Source organism: Echinops telfairi, unplaced genomic scaffold (assembly GCF_000313985.2).
Source record: "Echinops telfairi isolate 266 unplaced genomic scaffold, ASM31398v2 ScPeMD7_7424;HRSCAF=8462, whole genome shotgun sequence".
Lineage (NCBI taxonomy): Eukaryota > Metazoa > Chordata > Mammalia > Afrosoricida > Tenrecidae > Echinops > Echinops telfairi.
The window spans coordinates 16,283,687-16,289,098 of NW_022111324.1; positions in this window are offsets into that span (position 1 = coordinate 16,283,687).

Genomic DNA, 5,412 nt, shown 5'->3' on the forward strand with positions numbered 1-5,412 from the left:
GTCAGTGGCCCACAAAGTCAACTCCAACTCAAGGTGACTCCATGTGTGGCAGAGGGAAGCCGTGCTCCAAACAGTTGTCAGGGGCTGATGTTCAGAAATGGATCTCTAGGCCTTTGTTCTGAGGTGCCTCTGGGTGTACTTGAACCATCAGTCTTATGGTGAGCATCCAGAACATCTATCAGTTACACCACCCAGGGACTAGCTTAACTCACAAATGGCTCATTCTTCTAAAGTAACACTTAAGATGGTCTCCTCCCAGGTATGCTTTCAGATGGATGTGGCCAGGCGACAGAGAAGATACAATAAATGAATGAACAGAAGATTGATAGTAAACTACTTGAGTTAAAAGCTCCACTATTTCTTACTAAACCTTCTTAAATTCTCCTTTTGGAAAACATGCTCTGTCTGCCTCCTAGGACAAGGGAGGTCTCCTCCAGCTCCCTGGGCAGCCACCCTGACAAGAGCCCTGCCTCCCCTGGCCTCTGGCCCCTCAACCAGAGGTGCCACCTTCATCCTACCCTCTCAGAGAACCATCATTGGGCCTCGAGTGCCAATTAAGCAGGGCTAATTAATTAAGCCGCCACTCATCCCAAGAGGGAGTCTGAAGACAAAGAGAAAACTCTGCTTGAGGATCAGGGGAAGCATCGCCTAACAAAGCCTTTTAGGAGCAGGCCGAGGGCTGGCCTGGCTGCTCACTTCCCGGCAATACTGCAGAGATGAGACCAAGCATAAGGGGTTGCATCAGGAGCACACACAGGAAAGACGTCCAGGTTTTCGTTGACTGTGAGCTCACCATGAACACGTAATGACAAAAAGAGAAAAAGGGGGAGAAATCTGCTAGCAGGGAAGAGCTTCGATGGTTCTCTGTTGGGTAGACTAGACAGAGGGGTCAGTCCTACACTGCTGTGTTGATGAGGCCACAACCAGATGGTGGTCCTCCAGTCTGGAGGGGTGGGGGGTGGGGGTCTCACCTTTTAAATGATGGAGGAGACAAAATGTATGCTCAAAAGTAAAATATCAGAAGGCAGGGGATTTGAACTCTGGCTCACAGGGAAAACCAGATATGTTTAATCTGGGTAAATGTAGACTTTAAGCATCTGCAGTCATCCAAACCCCAAACCCACTACTGCCAAATGGTTTCCCACTCATGACAACTCCATGAGATAGAGGACTGTCCCCTATGGTTTCCAAGACTGTGTAGTCTTTATGGGAGCAGACACCCCCTGCTTCCCCTGCAGAGCAGTTGATGGGATCCACTTTCAGCAAGCAACCGCTGTGCCACTAAAAGGCCTTCCTGGGATATCCTGGACAAATGTTGAAGGGTTGCCCTGAGAGAGAAGGTTTCCCTGCTCTTTGGATCCCAGAGGATGGATCGAGGGAGGTGAGGGTTACAGGGAGCTGGACTCCTGCTCAAAGGAAAGGTGATTGTCGTGTTTCCCCTCTGATCACAGGCGAGGGATGGAGACAGCCTTGTTCCCAGCCACAGAGTATTGTAGAGACGATTGTAATGGATACAGCCAGCCTAAAATTTGACATCTGATTTGATCCCTTTTCAAGCCATTTAAAAGTTCTATCACTTAAAAAAAAGCGCGAGATGGAAATACACGTGAATGAACTCTCCATTGAATCCTCTCTGAACATAGACGAGGGGTGTGAATAGACTTGACATGCCACAGGGCATTGGAAGGTGGATGACGGCAGATGTGATTAGGCTAAAACTAACACCTTACATTTGATCTCCCTTTTGACCCATTTTAAAGTTGTTCTATTATTATACGAATAACAGAAATGTGGGTGAAGGGAGACAACAGTGTAAGACATGGAATGACAATAATATATAATTGAACAAGGATTCACGAGGGTGGGGAAAGAAGAGGAGCTGATACCAAGGGCTCAAGCAGATGTTTTGGAAACGTTGATGGCAACATCTGTACAATTGTGCTTCATACCATTGCACGATGGATTGTTACAAGATGTGTAAGAGCCCCCCCCCCTAAAATGATTAAAAAACACAAAAGAACAAGATCAGGCCAGGGGGGTGGATGGAGTAAGCTTTCCCGACTACATTCTCATAGGACAGCCCTTGTTACCCGTGCAGAATGAACAGGTTCGTTGTAGTGACTGGGGTGGGGGGTGGGGGTGCAGAATTTCCTTGTTACACCTTTCCAAAACTTTTTCTCACCAATACAATTTTCACTTTTCGTAAAAATCCTTCTTAACCATGGTTATTCTATGTCCTTCAAGCAAACCTACCTTTGCAACCCCCACCCCCACCCCCCAAAAATGGTTCCTATCACATTCGGAGTTAACCTGTCTCTGCCTTGAGCTTAGCTGTCCCAGCAGATGCCCTCAGAAGTCAGTTTTTATTGGACCTTGCTCCCTGGATTATTGGCATCTCAGTTTCTGGAACTAATGTGTTGGAAGCATCCCAAGAAAGCTTCAGAAAAGGGGGCTTGTTGACCCTACTCCAGCAGACCTGGGAACAGTGTGTACCCATAGTAAAATGGACAGTACTTTGACTGCTGGGGAGTTTCTTGACCCCATATCCAGAGCCTGAGGGGTTATGCATCCCAGAGGGCACTAGGATGTCAGCAATTGGTTTGGGAGATCAGTCTAATTTGAATACATATATTTATATATATAAATACAAAATGGGTCAAAACTGAAACCTGTCCCTATGGTTGGTGAAAAATTGAAAAGACAACTGCAGACAACTCAGCTGTATATTTTGATAGCCGGGCACCATCAGCTTTCCTCAACACATTTGCTTGTGCACACATTTGTCTTCAGCGATCATGTCAGAAAGGTCGGCACACAATTATGTGATTTTTTTGTTCTTTGATGCCTGATAGCTGATCCCTTCAACACCTCGTAATCACACAGGCGGTGGCAGGTTTCTTAACTGCAGACAACTCAGCAGTTATGCTGCTCCTTTCTTGGGACCTGGTGAGTCTGAAGTGGACTTGGTGCGATTCAGATGAAAATTGGTAAATTTGGATTATATTGGTAAATTCAAGACATCCTTAGTTTTGACGTGGTCCATAGAGTCATCTTCTTTACCCCAGCCATCTTCAAAGACTGAAGGTCGGTTCTTAGAGCTGGCTAAATTTCACACAAGCTTTTGGGACCACCCAGCTAAAAGCTGATCACGGCCAAGCTGCTCCCTTAACCTTGAGAGGGCCCCAGTTGCAGGAGCTATCACATCGATGAGAACTCTGTGGTCTCCATCTCCCACCACTTTCTGGACTCCAGCCACAACTTCATTTGGGGGGGTGGGGACATATTTCCCCCCTTAGCTCTTCTGAGGTCTTCCTGATGTCCTTGGAAACGCTTCATCCATCTAAGAACTCGTTTTGTGGAAAGCAACCGTCTCTCCTGACCTCCTTAGAAATGCCCTCTCTTTAAGAACTTGTTTTGTGGGAAGCAACATTCCCATAAACGTATTGCAAAACTTCAATGACTTGGCTGGAGATACCCTTGAATTTTGTTAGGAATTCGTTATTATCCCTGACCTCAAAATAATTTTTTTCCTATGACACAAATATCCTTTTGTTGTTTTGACGGCAAGCTCATGAGACTAAGACAAGTGTTACTACTGAGAGTAACCTGTCCGCAACGCTCTACCAATAACAGAGTTGTCTGTGAAGACGCTTCGTTTGGAATAAACCTGTGCATGTAAAAAAAAAAGTTGTTCTAACTTGTAACATTTTATATTTTGTGTTCACTGTGGTTTTTCTGCATTTTATTTTGATATTGCTGTTAGCTTTTATGACTTTCTGTTTTGTATTTTTGTATATTTTTCAGTATATGAAACTCAGGATGGGTAAATCTATAAGACAATACCTAGATCGATGGTCACTGTGGGTATGGCAGGAGAGGTCAGGGGGAAATGAGGAGCTAAGAACAGGGAGGACAAGAAAGCAGAAAATGTTCAAAAATTGATTGTGATCATGATTGCACAACTCTTCTTGAAATGATCACGTTATTGAACTGTATGCATGTGAATTAGGTCCCAATAAAACTGCTTATTAAAACAAAGGAATGGAGATCTGCCCAGGATGGGCCTCCGGGAAAAGGAGCGGCATGGAGATGCTGCCTGCGGCCTGCTTGCTGCTGCTACAGTGGGAAGGAGGTTTGACTCCATGACATGAAAGATTTCTACAGACCCTTTGTTGAACCGTTAATTCTGCAAGCTATCCTTTTCCTTGACCAGCTGTAGCCAGATTGCCTCTACAAAACATCTAGGTGAGGCTCCTGCCGTGAAAGGTTGCCCCAAACCCACAGATCCTGGAAGAAGATGCTAACCTTGCTATCTGCTACCCTACCCAAACCCACTGCCATCAAGTTGGTTCTGACTCATGATGCTGACTCATGATGCCCTTCTAGGACAGCAGAGAACCACCCCTACGGTTTTCAGAGACTGTACATTTTTATGGGAGCAGACAGCCTCATCTTTCTCCCTTGGAGCAGCTTGTAGAGTCAAACCCCCGACCTTGTGGTTGGCAGCTCAATGTGTAACCCATGATGTCAGCAGACTCCTGGTTATCTACAAAGTTATCAAGTCAATTCTGACTCATCTGGGCCCTATTGGACAGGATAAAAGTGCCCCTGTGGGTTTCTGAGACTGTAACTCGGTATGGGCGTAGAAAGGCTCATCTTTCTCTGAAGGAGCGGCTGGTGGTTTTGGATGGCTGACCTTTTCGTTAGCGGCCCAAAGGGGCATGATGGAGGACACACATGTCTGGGAAGAGATGAAAGGAGTCCACTGTGACAGCTTGGGTCTGAGTGTCTTGGGGAGGATGAGTGGTAGAAAGTAGGCTGGTGTGGCACCTGGTTTGAGCCTTTGTGAAGCAGGGAGACTTTGTGAAGCAGATGGGAGAGGGGACGTGAGCTGCTTAGAGTAGTCTGCTCTGAGAAAACCTGGGATTTCAAGATTTCTTCTATAGAGAATGTGGGTCTCCTTTTTTCTTTAATTACCAAGTTTTCCTGGAATGGTGAGAACTTCCCTCCAAACATACTGTTGGCTCTAATGAGCCCAGGGTATGGAATGGGTGCCAACAACTAACGAAAAACTCAGGCTAGAATAAGCCCATCGCCTCTGTTTACTCCAATCAAACTACAATTTTGCAAATTTGGCTGGCACAGACCACTGAGAAACAAAGACAGAGAGGCTGGAGGGTGGGGTTGACAGGAAGCATAGCCTAAAATATCAAGAACAAGCAAAGATAGCAATGTGATCATGGTTAGAGATTATGTCAACTAGATACTTCTGGGTAAGGATAGGAGTCGAGTCCAACCTGTCAATTGGGTCACAGCAGCCTGATGACACCCCCTTGGTGTCCTATGCCTTTTTGTATAGGACAGAGGGACCCCACAGAGATGAATCCTCTTTTTGGCCTTTTGCCTTCTGCC